The sequence below is a fragment of the Nuphar pumila genome, chromosome 9 (genome assembly GCF_984573655.1).
Source record: "Nuphar pumila chromosome 9, dmNupPumi1.hap1.1, whole genome shotgun sequence".
Classification (NCBI taxonomy): domain Eukaryota; kingdom Viridiplantae; phylum Streptophyta; class Magnoliopsida; order Nymphaeales; family Nymphaeaceae; genus Nuphar; species Nuphar pumila.
In genome coordinates, this window is record NC_143257.1 from 14,552,614 (window position 1) to 14,570,073 (window position 17,460).

Below are 17,460 nucleotides of genomic sequence, written 5' to 3' on the forward strand. Positions count from 1 at the left end.
CTTTTTCCTCCTTTTGTGCTTCAGAAATTAGGTGGCATTGAAGGCTTCCACAAACTCTTCCCAAGTCATTGGATCATTTTGGAGCTTCAGCTCTCGAGTGGTCTCCCCCCATTTTTCTGCGTGTTCCTTAGAACGATATGTCCCAAAGTTCACCTGTTGCTCCTTGGGAATGTCTAACACCCAGAAGATGTGTTCGATCTCCCGTATCCAATTCTTTGCCACTTCTGGATCTGTCTTTCCTGAGAAGGCAGGACGATTTATGTCCATGAATTTGTTGTAGGACATGCCTCCGCCGTTAGTGGCTCTCTCATGGGCCACTTGATGCAGATTGTTGCCCATCTGCTGCGTCATCATCGCCTGCTGGCCTACGACCTCTGCCAGATTGTGCAGAGTGTCCATGATGTCATTGCACCTATTTTCCCATGCCATTGACTTGGGACAAGCAAAAAGATTGTCATGATCTTAGTTGTTATTTCGTAATAGTATATCATACTATTATATTTTATTCTACACTATTCTAGTTTTAAGAATTCCACATACTTATAGAGCCATCGCGGTTGCCAGAAGAGTCATGATCTCATATCTTCAATCCTGCTCTGATACCAAAGTTGTAACACCCCAACAAATTTGACGAAAAATTTTGGATAATTTTTTTTTTTAAATAGTGAAAGTGACCAGTCCAATAGTCGGGCGAATTATAGGGTAAACCAAAGAGTACTAAAGAACACTTCATTCATTAAATAAAGTATTAATGTCATTAATTACATCTCATAACTGAAACATAAATCTAACTAATCAGAGTCTAAGCATGAACACTGAAAGATGACATCCCATGGCTACTTCTGTTGCGACACCCGTGATCGCTCCACTCATTCGCTACTTGAAATTTTTTAATGTAGAAAGGGTCAGACTCCCTCGTCTGCGTAAGAAGCATTATATCTATATGTTGTGCTCAGTGTCCTATGTACAAATATGTGCAACATTTATAGTTATTACAAATTGTAAAATTTTATGCAATATAACTTGCTAAGAAGGAAATTTCTACTAAGACATGCATGCTTTCTACTTTACTAAGAAACAACAAGATGTACCAGATACAAGCTCATTCTTACGGCCATTACATGTTTCTATAATTTCTAAGATCTAAGACAAGGATTACAAACTGTACACCGAAACTAATATGAGAATAATGTAAAACTTTTATGTTTATCTTCCACTTACATTGTGGGTACGCACAGACATTCAACATCGTATCGGACCGAGACCATACAGGGGTCTATTATTTTATAGCCTGTATGACTACCCGTACAGATATCCAAAAGGGACGGTCTGTGACCGAGAGAATACTCTCCAATGGCTAGAACTAGAATTAGGATGCACCCTGTAACTTCTGCAGAAGACTTGGATCTACCACCTAGGACACATTGATAGTCCTGGCCCTCTAACTCTGTGGACTGGGGACTGGGTGAGACGCCTAACTCTCACAAAAACTCAACTGTCCCACGGAGCTTGTACCATCTACCCTCACCAAGGTAAAACACGAGTCCGGTAACATACATCGTCTTTTAGGTGTACCCAGAGCCCAGAGAATCCAATAACATATATCGTCTTTCAGGTATACCCAAAGTCTTGCACAACTTAATATTTATGCACACATTTAGTTTTTCATTTATTTTCTTGTGCGAGTCATCTCACCATGAGGGATTTCCAAAATCCTGAACCCGCAACTGGGCTCGAACACATTGTATGCATCTTACCATTTGAGGTGTCTCATAAGCACCGCCCATATATGTATATTTCTCAGAATTCAGCTCGACTCAGAACCCACATTTGAACATTTTTTTTTTTGAGCTATGGTGTATGCATTCATACCCACGAATTATGCCATCCATGTGGCGTGCTTTACTTTATTTATATACACACATTTTTTTTCTTTCTTCACATGTGCTTTTATTAAGGTCACAGAGGCTAATCACACCAAGTCAGGCTGCCCTGAGCCCTCTCGTGTCATGGCCTAGTGGCTGCCACCTCCAAGTATGCTATCAACGAAAGGCGTTAACCGTCATCAGCGCTCGTTGATGAGCCCACCTGCCACCTATGTGTGCAGGCCCAACAAGCACTCTAAGAGGGTTTTTTCCCATCCTTGCTGCACCAAAGTCAATGGTGCAACGCCACATTCGATATCAACAGATTACGGCAAACCCCTATGGGTCGACCAATCATCACCAATAGTGGTTTGTGCCACTGCTGCCGCCGATCCAAGACTTGTGACATGTTGCTTGGTTGATGTTGATCAACCGAAAGTCGTGAGATAACCGGTCTCAGGCCTGGAGGAAGTTGACCAATAGGGTCAACTAGGTTCATGATCATGAGTGTAACCAGATTGAGGTTGGGGTCAAACCGACCCCCCCCCCCCCCCCCACACACACACACACATATATATATATATATATATATATATATATATATATATATATATATATATATATATATATATATATATATATATATATATATATATATATATATATATATATATATATTCATACTCCAATGCCCCATATTGCAGAACCGAGATACTATCTTGAACATGATGTATTAAAAAAAAAGTGATTCTGAGAGTTAGCAATACATGTCAAAAGTTTTATAATTTTCTTTTTTGTTTTGAACTTGAACTTGAACATGTCCTGTTATCTAGAATGTTTCTCATATTAGGAAGTTTCATTTAGGCCTTACATTTCCTTTCTCTGTTTTGGGTTCTTAGATTTTGTTCTTGCCAAATCTTTCATCAGATTCAAGATAATGAACAATCAAGAAGGCATCATTATGAATCTTCATAGTACACCCAAATCATTTGTGTGTGAAAGCATAGGACAACCACGTATATAAGTGTGACTAACACTGTTTAGTCTATTATATTTAAGAACTTTGAAACATTGGTCGGAAGTAGTCTTTACAGCTCTACGGTCATAAGTAGGCTAAGTAGTATTTAACCTTTACTATTTGAACAACTATGGAACCATAGGCTAAGCATATCTAGCAAACTATAGTGGACCACATCTCTGGCAATTGTGGGATAAACAACAAACATGCACAGTGAAGGATGTTTATAAACAAACACAAATCAAAGTCCCTTTTTTGGTGATGTTGAAAAGAAGAGAATAGGAGGTTAAGTCTTATATGAAATGTAAATGGTTCTGGATCATAAAGAGACACCTGCAAATACTTGATGGCCTTTAAATAATGATGTCTTTTTCTTAGCTATAGGTGATTAACAGGTTTGACATGTATGCGTGAAATCATATTTTGGTTTATATATATCGAACTATGGGTGTGTAGCAATTATGCAATTAAGAATCATGTGATCAACAACATATATATGATAAATAGCATGAGAGTGCTTAGCCATGAAATAAATCTGGACCTATACTATGCATCAAATCAGCATCCTAGATTCAATCATCCTTCCAGCGTGTATGTAAAGAAAAACCAAATGAACCACACTAATGTGGTGAAGGTTGGTGCCCCTTATTATTGAAGTCGGACAACCCATGTCCAACGTCGAACATCACTGATTTTTCAAGTGTATATATCGAAGTTATACGGTTATACATCGATCGATATTCGAGAATACATAACATGCTGCCTTACATTGGCTAAAACCACGACTATTCAAGTGGATAGAAGTAAGAGGGTGTTGCAGCATACTTATGCTATAGGTCATCGAACATGCACATACAAATAAAATACTCCTTACCTTGTTCGGAGTATCGAGCCGGTGAAGATGATGTTTTCTTCTTTGATTGAAGCTCCATGTAAAGCGAGGAAGAAGAAGATCTCACGACCAACAATGGAGGTGTTGAGACTAGAGAGAGAGAGAGAGAGAGAGAGAGAGAGAGAGAGCTAAAACAGTGGAGTCAAAAGTGATTCACATTTTTTTTCCTCTCAAGTCCCATTTTCCCCTACTTAATCTACCTAAAAGTAGTTGTTTTCATTTTTTTTTTGAACTCATGGGATGTTCCCTCAATCCCCCATGATTTTGGTGGGTTCCATTTCACTTCCAATAACGCCCCTTACCTCTTTGAAATTTTTTTCCTAACTACTTTTTGTTTTTGTGGTACCCCTCCATATCTTTTGGTGGAATTCTCCTAAAATGTTGAAAAAGTGAAAGGAGTAGCAACTCCGCTCACTTTTTTCGTGGAGAGATGACTAAAAGATAGGAATTCTTTAGCTTCCACGTTTTTATTTTTTTTTTTCAAAAAGGTAAAAATGCAAGTAATTCATGCAAAACGCTAGGTGCACAGGGGGTTTTGAACCAAGATCCGTTCCCAAAGGGGCAACGAACCCCACCATTGTACTATGTTGCATTTTGTTGCAAGTAGTGCAAAATTTATTTTATTTAAATTTGTCTGGGCCTATTTCTGATTTTTATGTAAAAAGGAAAAATATTTTCCTTTATACTACATGTGTGCATATGGTGAGTTTTGAACCTGCGTCAAACCCTAGGAGGTAACGAGCCTCACTACTACACCACATTCTCTTTCATTGCTTGTTTTGGCAGAATTAATTTATATAAGCTTACTCTTGATGTTTAACTTTTTGGCGGATTTTTTTATTTCCACGTGGGCTTTTCCGATTCTTTTTATCTTCGTATTAACTTCTATTTAATATATTTTGGATCTCACACTAGTGTCTTGAAATATTCAAATTTTCTCGAGATTCCTTCGCGAATCGGGTCAGATCTTTGGATCTCCCTAGAGTCTGAATCAGATTCCAAATCCGTGTTTTCATTATTGGATCCGTGTGAACCAATCCTGAATTTAGTGGAACTCCATTGGATTTGACAAAGTCATATTATTTCACAAAATTTCACATTTTCATTTCTCTGAAAAAATCCTTAAAAAATTTGGATTTTACATAGTATTACTAAAAATGTATTATTTGTTCTGAGATTTGCCAAAGATAATAATGCCTTTTTGAGTTATATTCATATTCTTGTTTTGTTAAGGATCAAATTATAAGGAGGATGCTACAACAAGGAACAAGTGAAGATGGCCTTTACAAGATGAAGATAGGAGCAACAAATAAGGAAGGTGCATCAAATAAAGACACTATTAATAGAGAAGGAGACTCAATTAGTCAATGACATAGACGTCTTGGACATCTAGCACTGACAATTGTTCAACATGTTTTAAACTATTTTAGTTTGCCTTATGAAAAATTTTAATTTGATGATGTTTGTGATGTATGTCAAAAGGGTAAAGCTCACAATTTACCCTTTCATTATTCATCTAATCATGTATAGGCACCTTTAGAGATTGTCTATTATGACATTTAGGGATTGGCCCCTATTGAAAGTGTAAATGGGTTTATGTACTATGTGGTCTTTATTGATTCCTTTTCAAAATACGTTTGGTCTTACTTAATTAAAAACAAATTATATGTATTAAAAGTTTTGAAAGCCTTCAAAAATTTTGCTAAAAATATCATAGGGCACAAATTAAAGTTTTTCATTCGTATTAGGGTGGTGAATTTCTAGCTTTATCAAAATATTTTGTTGAAAATGTCATTGGGCATAGAATTTCATGCCCTTGTACTCTTCAACAAAAATGAAATTATTGAATGAAGGCATAGACATATAGTTGAAACTAGACTATCCATGATGACACAATCTCATATTCCATCACATTAATCAGACTCCAACAAAGATCCTCAAATTTAAGTCTCTCATAGAAGTATTATTCAAAATCCAACCAGATTATCAATTTCTTAAAGTCTTTGGTTGTGAATGCTTTCCATGTTTGAGGGAATATCGAAAACACAATTTAGATTTTAAATCTGACAAATGTATTTTTCTTGGTTATGCTGCCAATCACAAGGTTTATTATTTTATGAAAGTTTCAACTGAAAGAAGCTTTTATCTCTAGACATGTTTTTAATAAAGGTAGGTTTCCTTTTAATGACCCAAGTGTGAAGCCTCAAATTGCTTTTTTGAACCTCCTTAACAAGCTAGTTGTCTTGACACCATCTTTTCTTGTTAGTGAGAATCAGAAATATTGTAACTAGAGACCTAGGAGAGGCACAAAAATTGAACTCATTCAATCTTTAAACATTCTTAGAGTCTTAGAAGAGAGGAATCAAATTGGATATTCTTCCATTGAGATTAGACCTCTTCCTCCTAATGAAACTCATGAGAGCTCTGAATCCACATTATCTATGTCCCAAAACCTATCACCCAATCCCAAGTCAGTTGACCAAGAGAACCAAATTCAACCAGTCTGAACCTATACTATAACAACTAGATATCAAGCTAAAATTTTGTAGCCCAATCCAAAGTATTTTCCTAAGAACCTTTCAACCACCAAGTATCCTATTCACATAGCTTTGCTTATTACATTGATTCAAGACAATGCGCCAATTACCTTTAAAAAAGCTTCTAAAAGCCAAAAATGGCATAAAGCAATGAAAGCTAAATATGATGTCTTGATTAAGAATAATGCATAGAGACTTGTTTTCGCTCATAGTGCCCAATATGTTGTTGGATGCAAAGGGTATATAAGATAAAAAGAAATGATACAAAACTAGACTCATGGAAAAGGGCTATGTCCAATAGGAGGGTATTGACTATATTGAAACCTTCAGTCTCGTTGTCAAACCCACTACCATCAGGATTGTTCTATCTATAGCTATAAGCAGGAATTGGGTGGTAAGGCAATTAGATATCCAAAATATTGTTCTCCATATATTTCTTATAGAAGAAATCTATATGATTCAACTACCCAGATTTGAGGAACCTAAGCACCCTAATCATGTTTGTAAACTTCATAGTGCTTTGTATGGGTTTGCATGGTTGAGACCTTTCCTATTCAAAATAGGGTTACAAAGCCAAGACAGATACATCATTGTTCAAATTTAAAAGTACTTATCTTGTCATATATGTTTTAGTTTATATAGATGATATAATTATCACTGGAGGCTCAACAACTCAAGTATAAAAACTCATTTCAAGATTTGGGTCAAAGTTTGCTAGTAAGTATTTAGGGTCACTACATTATTTTTTGGGAATTGGGGCTCAATATATACATGATTGTTTGGTTCTCACCCAACAAAAATATATCTTTGATCTTCTTATGAAAGTAGGAATGGCAGGATCCAAACTGACATCCCCACCTATGGCCACCTCTCTTCCTCTCTTAGCTTATTCTAGATCAACCTTTCATGATCCAACCTTATATAGAAGTATTGTGGGAGGCTTACAATATGCTATTATGACCATGCCAGACTTATCTTTCGTTGTTAACAAAGTTTTTCAAATCATGCATATTGTCACAGATGATCACTGGATTGCAATCATGAGAATTCTCAAATATTTGAAGCACACACCTCACCATGGTCTTCTCATTAAACCTCATGAATCATGGACAATGTGTTTATTATGACGCCGATTGGGCTGGATGCCCAAATGACATAAGGTCCACTAGAAGATATGCAATATATATAGGACTAAATCTTATGTCATGGATTTCAAGAAACAATCAATTGTATATAGATTCGGTACTGAAGCTAAATATAGGGCTCTTGTCAACATTGTTGCAAAACTTACATGGATAAAATATTTACTGCAAGAACTTGGTATTCTAGAAAAAAAACTTCCTACACTTTGATGTGATAATATAGGAGCATCATATATACTTGGCTGGCCATCCAATGTTTCACAACCGATGTAAACATCGTTGAAATAGAACTGCACTTTGTTCAAGAAAAACTTGTCAAGAATGAGCTATGTGTAAAGTACATATCAACCAAGGATCAGATTGTCGATATTTTAACTAAGCCTCTTGCATCTCAGCAATTCTGCTATCTAATCAGTGAGCTCAATGTCACCCAAAGACCCTTGAGCTTGAGGGGGATGTTAGAGAAGATAAATCCAAGCTGGATACGCTGGACACATCCAAGGATCAAGATAAATCACAACTCAGTTGCAAGAGGCAAGAGGAGTCGTCTTTGGTAACTCAAGGATTTACAATAACATAATTCAGAACAAACGGGAAGGATTCCAACTCAAAGATAAAAGATAATTCAAAATCAAAATCAAAAGAAAAGGAAGATAAGCTAAGATCTGTGTTTAAGGAAAGAGGTCTTAAAATCAAGGTAAAAGAATGAGATCGCTCTTTCCTATCTTCGTGAGCTCCTATTGTATCTTGGCCTTTATATATATATATATATATATATATATATATATATATATATATATATATATATATATATATATATATATATATATATATATATATATATATATATATATATATATATATTTGTTTGAAGCCCTAGGTGGTTTCCTCATATCTCAAAGAAGCCAACCGGCCCCAACGAGGGGTCTAACCTTGTTAGAGTAAAGCTTTTGCATGTGACTACCACACCAATATATAAGAGCTGCCTAAGGAATAATTACAAATCAGTGCATCAGGTCAGAGCTACCTTTGACGGTAATCCGTCAGAGATCACCATGATGACGTCAATTCTTGCAATGAACGACATCCAAAATACTACCGCTGGACTCAGCATCTCTTAGATTAGTGCATTTTTTTATAGCCGTTGATGCCTTAGATGATCGGCATCTAGAGTTTCAAAATGAACTGCTAAAAACACATCTGACGGGCTACTATACAGGCAATCAGTCAAAATGGAGCCAGGATCACTTTGAGTGTCTCTACACCTGGCTGCCCTCCATCTGCTTGTGGGTCTCACAAATGACAAACTGTCAGCCAAAGATGGAGGGCATCATGTGCATTTCAAGGTGTCATCATGTGATTGACACCTGATCCTGGCTCTTCAAAATGATGTTGGGATCCATATGGCATTATTAAATACATTGTTTTGTTGAATTAGAATACGAAAATGGATTTAGGGATATCACTTGGGTTGGTGATGTGTACCCGCATAATCTTACAACGGTATAACATACTAATTAACAAATGGACCATGCTAGAGGTTAGGATCTATTTTTTCAAAATTTCACCTACCCAAACACAAGAAAAATATGGATGAGTGGTGCAGATATAAATATGACAAAAACATCTCAATACTCATGCATCTCTAAGTAAATTAATTTGACCAAACAGATTAATTTATCTGGTTCGTTTACTTTAGAATGTACCTTGAATTAATACATTTAAATATATTTTAAATAAAGATACAGATGAATGGTTCGGATTGCATCAATAAAAAAAAGATCCATCACATCCAAATTGTTAGATTAAAAATATTATTTAATACTAAATAAACAATTCTAAACTCATCCGTACGGTCCAATCTATTTAAAAATTAAAAAATATGTGAGATAAAAAATTGATCTTTTGGATCGGTACCCATAGTGAAATAGGATAAATTGAGCCTAAAGGATTGTCCTCATGATGATAATGAAAAGGCTCAGATGGCAATTATCCCATATGCTTCAACAGTTGAAAGTTTGCAATATGCGCACGACTTGATATCACATTTATTGTATGAATGCTTGGTTGATATCAGTCAAATCCAGGCATTGCGCACTGGAAGGCAGCGAAGAAGGTCATGTGTTATTTGCAATGAACGAAGGACTATATGTTGACTTACAGAAAAGTTGACCACCTAGAGGTTATTGAATACTCTGATGCAGACTTAGGAGGATGTTTCGACAGTAGAAAGTCTACTACTAGATAAATTTTTCTACTAGCAGGTGGTGTTGTCTCATGGAAAAGTGAAAAGTAGTCTACAAATGTTGCTCATACCATGAAAGCAGGATTTATTGCTCTATACGATACTTTGTCTCAGGCTATTTGGATAAAAAACTTCATTATGGGTCTTGGGATTGTGGAGTCTATTGAGAGATCACTAAAGATCTTTTGTAATAATGAAACAATTGTGTCCTTCTCAAATAACAACAAGAACTTAACCTTATGTCGATATATGGAGTTAAAATATTTTGTTGTTAAAGAAAAGACTAAGAATCATCTGGTATGTATTGATATAATTGGTACGAAGAAAATGACTACGGATCCCCTTACTAAAGAGATAGCACTAGGATTGTATTCTCAACATGTAAAGGGGATAGGTCTGTTTGATTCCTTCTGATATATGACAATACATTATGTGATCATATTTATAAAAATGAATTGATTCTCTATGACTTTGTGCATTATTGATTTTGCATAAAGGATCTCTTATTATGTTTAGAGAGAATAGTAGAATAACAATATTAAAATGATCAATAGAATGTCTTAGAGACCAACCTATTCATAAAGGTAATCTTAACACGCTAAAGCACTGAAAATGAGTTGTATTGTAGTACATGAAATATGACATTTCATAAAGAAGTGATCATGTTTATGACTCATATGATTTATTCTTGTGATACAGGATAGCATGTGAATCCACATGAAGAATTAAGTCAAGATAATGGTATAAACCTCAATTTAGTACCCTTTTAGTGTCAATGGGTCAAGTGAAAGAATGTTGAACATCTGGGTTTGGGTTCAACCCATAGTGTGACCCGGTTTGATACTAGTGAGAGGGTCAGTAGGTTGTTAGTGGGCAGTTAATAAGAATTAGTGGGGTAGGAGTTACGTAAATATGAAGGGGTTCACATTCTGTAACCACCCCCTTATCCTCCATTATAAATAGGAGGCTTGGTTACATGATGAGGGTAGCTTGTATCCTACTGAAGCCTATTACCCATGTCCTCGTAATTCTTATTTGGGTTCAAGGTCCTACTCACCATCGACTTGAAGGCCTGGGCTCAGCATGGGCGTTGATAGGTTGAGGAGAATGTCGAGCATCCATATGTCGCATCGACCATGACGTCTACCAGTATGTTTTGAATTTGCATTCCAGTTTTGATTTTAAAGATACACCAACATCGTCATCATTCCACCACAAAAAGTTTCATATAAGCTTCCCAAGCCTTGCTTCTCACCTATCAAAGCTTTTTTATTGTGTAAATATGATATTGGGCCACCAAATCCTTGGTCAGCACGTTACTTGACTTTTTTAGCATTACATTCCCATTAAGAAGGTGCTTAAAAATAAAGGTGATAAGAGCTTGACTATTCCAAGGACAATGACCATCATGCCTCAAAGGAGCCAATTAGATCTCATTATTCCCAAAAAGAAACAAAAAATAGAAAAGCTGCATACAAAAGGGAAAAAATTTGTGAGATTAGTGTTAAGATAAAGGACACGTCAAATGTCAAATAGGCATACACCTAGGTTAAGGACTCTCGCAAGCAAATACATGAAGTCCTACCCAACCTGGAGTTCTTGCCCAAGGCTTCTTTTTATCCAAATGGGATGTCCCCTAAGAGTCCTCGTAAAGGTCTATCAATATCCAAAAAGATTTTTCTAGAAAAGATGACGCATGATTAAGATAAGAGAGGAAGTCTATCAAAGACTTCTACCAATACACATGCATAGTGATAAATATAGCAAGCTTTATGAAAATCTCACGATAATATTGCAAGAAATTGCTTGAAAGTTTAAAAGGGTAATTTCTTGTGAGATTTTCAAAATATCATGAGATTTATGAAAAAACATGAATACTATGACTTAAACACAATATTTATGTTTTAAATGGTTATTTATCATGAAAACACATGTTTTTAATTTTTAAATATTTTTTATTAATATTTTCTTATAAAAAATATTTTTTATATTTTTAATTTATTTTTTATTAACAAGATTTTGCAGAAATTTATGAAAAAAATTCAAATTCTCATGAATTTTTAAAAAATGATATTTCACCATTTTTAACTTTTGTCACTATGGACTTGTGTAATATGTATGGATAAGGACCCTATGGGTCGATCCCCTTAGCTAGTGAATGTTATAAATACAGGTACCCACACACAAATCATTTATCATGTGCGTGTGAAGATTATTCGTGGAGGCAAGTGCCTTCACCGAACCACATTAAACATTGTTTCATGTTGGTTGGTGTGATTCTCTCTCTCTTTGTCAGCTCTTTTAATTAATTGTTGTCTTCATCATCCATCGTTTACTTTTTTTTCTTATTTTTAGGTTATTTTTATTCAGTTTTTTTTTTTTGAAAGGTAAGTTGGGGTTAGGCCAACCCCTACCAATTATACAATGATACCATTTTGGGGTTCCAACTTGCAACATCCCAACACAAGGTGACATGCACTAGTTGTAGCGGCTTTTACGAGACAAGCGGAGCCCTGTTGGTGCTGCATGCTTATCATGTGTTTTTTATGACCATCTATCAAAACATTTTTTGAGATGGACACCACACCCATCCCAAGAAATGCCAAGATGGGTGACGGTCAAGCAAGTTGATGCATGCCTGCATGTAATGTGATTTTTTTTTGAGAGCGAGAGAGAGAGAGAGAAAAAAAAACTTATTTATGAAGAAGAAAGACAATAGCTAGCCCTATCTTACTAGAACTTTTTTTTAATAAGCAAGAAGGGGGTTAGGCAGACCCCTACCATTATACAAAGAATCATTGGGTTTTGAATTTGCAATGTTCCAACACTAGGGATGGCAGTGGACTAAGGAGAAATAGGCCCCGACCCACCTTGTTCCGTTTGGACCAGGAATGAAAGACATGAAACGAAGATGGAGGCGAGGATGGACTTACGCTTTATCCCGCCCTGCACCAGATCCCCATTAGTGAACCTTCCTCTCTTTTAGGGATGACAGTGGAACGAGGAGAAACAGAGTCCTGCCCTACCTCACCCTATTTGGACTAGGGATGGGGGATATGAAACGGGAATGAAGGCAGAGATGGAGGTTAAATATCAAAACCCATGCAGGAATGGAGACAAAGATGGAGGTTAAATATCAAAACTCGTGCAGGGATGGAGGCCAGAATTTTAAGACAGGGCAAAGGTAAAGACCTTGTCCCCTGCCCCCGCCCCGATCCACTGCCATCCCTACCCAAGACAAGGTGATGTGACAACTCCTACCAAACAAGCAGAGGTTCTATTGGTCTTAGAACTTTTTAATCCTATGTTGGCAAGACAAACAATTAGAGAGTTATTTAAAAGAGCATCAAGCATAGTTGGACCACTAGGTGATTCACACCAAAGGCAGAGCTGCCCAGTCCTACCTCCCGACCCAGTTAAAAAAAAAAATTAAAAGCCCAGTCCTGATTCTCGAGTCGGATCCAGCACCTGGCGAGGGCGGGCAGCCGCCCGTGCTGAATCCGACCCATTTAAAAAAGTTAGAATTTTTCTTTTTCAGAAAAGAAAACAATTCTTTTTTTTGGTTTTTTCTATAATATGGTGGAGACGATTATATTAAATTAAAACACCCTTTTTCTTTAAATTCTTCTAAGGTTTTAACCAATGAAAACAAAACAAGATTGTGAGGGGGACAGAGATGGGACCCACTAAGCAAGTGCTAAAAATAAATCCACCCTGAGGTCTACGTGTATATCTTTCTCTCTTCTTTCGCTCTCTAGATCTCTAAAACTGCGTTGTTGACGTTGTCCTCGAGTCTTTAAGTTCTTAACACTGCCAGATTCACAGAGGGAAGATAGGAAACATTAATGACCAAATGGTCCCCGTCAGAACCTTGTTACTTCTGAAATGCCATTTCTCTCATTAGACATATAAACTTGCTTTTATAATTAAAGAAAAAAAAACCTTGGTCACTCACGTGGTCATTGATGTAAAAAACTCCAAATCCCCTATCACCAAAGCAAACGTGTAAAAACTAATAAGAATGAGATCCATCAAGGGCTCTCCCTAACTAATTCTAAATCAAGACAAGAATAATTGAAGTATACAATCAACATCTAACCATGGGAGAACCATTTAAAAGTATTGTGCAAGCAAAGTATCATGTTTGGTTAATTCCATATCATCCCTTAGACATCTATATCACCAAACCCTGTATCACAATTTTCTTGGCTTGGGAAATTTAACCATATATTCAATTTGAGGTCATTTTTTAAGTGCTTAGCAGTTAGCAGGTCAATTCTGAATAGTTTTCTCCCAAAAATCTCTATGTATTTAAAATCTAACAAAGTTAGAAAAAATATAAAAGCATGAAAAAATAAACACAAGTAGTTTGTTTTTAAATACAAAGATAATATTGCCAGAAAACATTTTTGAAATATCATATGGGTATTCCCTCAAAAAAATATCACATTGGTCTACGACTATTCCAAGAACCCAGAGAGAGGGAGAGAGAGACTAGGGTGGAACAGTTATCTCTGTCATTAAATTTGAAAAAACGTTCTGCATGGACAGGGAAAGGACGAGACTCACTTACTCGATGGTTTTCTCTCTCCCTCTGTCTCTCTCTCTCTCTCAAAGCACATTCTCTGATCGATCTCTCGGTTTAACGATTTGTCTTGCATTTGATGAATCGAAAATTTGCAGTTACTGATATTCTATGTCAGGCTCTTAAGAAGAAAAATCAAGATATCTTGACTGCTATGAGATTTGTCTACACTACAAAGACTGTGCTTCAAGCTTTGAGAGAAGATGGCTGGAAAGAATTCGTTCAAGAGGTAACATCATTTTGTTCAACAAATGATATTTGCCTATCTGACTTTAGTGGTTCATATATGGTTGGTCGATCTCGTGGTCATGAGTATCCCTTAGTTGAGCATCACTATCATTTTGATGTTTTCAATAAAGCTATAGATTTCTTGTTGGTGGAGTTAAATACTAGATTTAATGACACATCAATCAAACTTCTTTCTCTCAGTGCGACATTGGATCCTAGAAACTCATTTGAATCCTTTAATATAGCTGATATTTGCAAGCTTGCAGAGAAGTTTTATCCTCAAGATTTTACACCACAAGATATATTTTACTTGAAAGCAGAGTTACAACATTATCAGATTGATGTGGTTTCTGATCCTCGATTTCAAGTACTTACTCTACTTTATTTGTATCAAAAGTTAGTTGCAAGTGGAAGGTCAGAAAGTTATGTCATGCTAACTAGATTATTTTGTCTTGTATTGACATTACCAGTTTCAATGGCCACTACAGAATGGGCATTTTCAATGATGAAGCATGTGAAGACGAAAATTTGTAACAAAATGGACGACGGTTTTCTTTCTGGTTGTATGACATTGTACATCGAATGAGAATATACTATGACTTTAGTTATAGATTCTCTTATAGATGAATTTTATGTTGTGGGTAACCGTCGAGGTCCATTTTAGTTGGTACTTTTGTATTTTGATTTATTTTGTCATAAATAAAATTTATGCATTGTTATGAACTTCAAATTATTGCACCAGCATTTTATATTGTCATTGGATAATGTTTAAGAATTTTTCATTGAGGTTGAGAAAGACTGCAACAAATAGTTTGATTTGTTCATATGAAATAGATTTTTATTAATAATTATAGCCATTTTTTATTTTATCTCAAAAAAAAATGGGGGGGGGGGGCACTGCCCCAAAACCCCAGACTATCACACCAAATTATCATTTTTTTGCTACACCCCTATTTGCACCACCTCCCCCCCCCCCCTTCACATGAATCCTAGCTACTCCCCTGATTCAGACAAAAACCCATTTGGGGCCTGACTCGGTGAGTCAACTCTGATGACTCAGAATTTTTATTTTTATATTAAAAAAATAATTAAATAGAAACTTTTGCAAAAAAATGTCTGATTTTGATCTATTTATAACTACATGCGTAAGTTTTGACATTTTACAAATACCGGCTTGGTTAGTAAAGTAATTCTCAAACACCCATCTCCCTTGATTGAGGTGGGTTTACCATGGTTAGACTTTGTAAATTTATCCTATTACTTATTCTCTTTTGACCATTAAATGTGTTTTATGAAACTTATGTTTGAAATCCATGGTTCCTTTCTCCTAACTCCTCAGTAATGACCAGTTTGTTGGAGCTCGTTTCTTCCATATTGGTTGTCAGAGTGACAACCAATGCAGTCTCTCTCTCTATATATTATAGTCTTATATACTCAAATTGAGGCTTTGGACTTTTTTGGGGGACAGACTTGAATTTGCATTTGCTTTTCAGTTTAAGATTCGATGGGAGGAAGATTACAAATTGAAGTTGTTTTGATTTTTTTATTGGTTGAAGTGAATAAGGGTGATTTCAGGGAGGGCAGCTTGCCACGTGTAACATTTTTGAGAATGTTAAAAATGGTCATAATAAAAAAAAGAGAGAAAAAGAACGTTCTCTCTCTATCTAGATTGATCCCGGTATTCCGGCAACAACCTTCCCATTTTTCCTCTTCCTTGGACTCGAGACATTCTCCTTATTTTTTAGAATGGAAAAAAAAATGAGAGAATGTTCTCTCTCCCTTGATTCAGCTCAACCTGCTGGACTGGTTCTTTCTGGCCGGTATTCCGACAACAACTTCAAGAATGAAAAAAATAATAATAGAATGTTCTCTCTCTCAACCGGTCGGTATTCGGGCAACAATCTTGAGAGGATGCTACTAGTGACCATCAAAGGTTTCTGTTGGCACCACTTGATTTATGCAGACTGCTCTCTTTTTAATTCGGGATTCCAAGAGATCGATTCAATGTTTTATAGAAAGGTTGAGTGTTTGAGATCATTGCAAGCGTCTTGATTAGTACAGAGAAATTTGTTTTTGTTCAACTTATCACCTTCGAGGGTGAATCAGATTCGATCACTAACGGGGTGGATGTCAATCTCCTTACCGATCCAGTACCTGGGAGTCCCTTTATTTAAAAGGAGACTTGAAGAAGAATATGTGTAATCAACTAGTATGTAAATTCCAAAATATGTAGCCATGGAATGGTAGGTTTATGTATATGGTTGGTCACATTACTTTGTGTTACTGCAAACAAGTGACAAATAAGGATTTAAGGAAATGGAGATCTCAAGCCTAGAGGCACGTTCTTAAGATCGCTATCTTTAGAACTTCAATCGCCCCACTCTGAGAATTTCGAAGATGCGAAAAGGGGTTTGTTATGACTGAGTTTTCAGGATACAACTAGGCTTGAACCTCAAGAGAGTCACTGCTTCGCAAGAACATATGACCTCTCCCACACTTGAACTCTGCAAGCCAAACCGAGAAGAAAGAAAGGAGAAAACTAGAGAATCAGAATTTCGGATACCTCAAAAGATGAAAACGAAGAGATTTATAGACTTTTAGAAAAGCCAAAATGTTTTGCTATAAATGAGATTAATGGACATAAATCTGACGATATGAAATTAGAATGAAAAGGTCTCTGAACGGTCACCCACCTTTGACTGTTGATTAAAGGCCTTCAAAATCGTCCAACACCATAATGCACCATAAACTCTATATAAATGCAATTAAAAACCTTTTAAACGGCCAGACAACTCAAAAACAAAAAGTCAAAACGGATATTTGCACCTCATATGCAACTCACACCGCTGCGAGCGTACGAAGTGCAAAGTGCGCTATCAAAATGCCACATTACACCTCAAGCGCCCTTGCGCACACATGCACGTGCGCAAACGGCGCGTCCGTTGCTG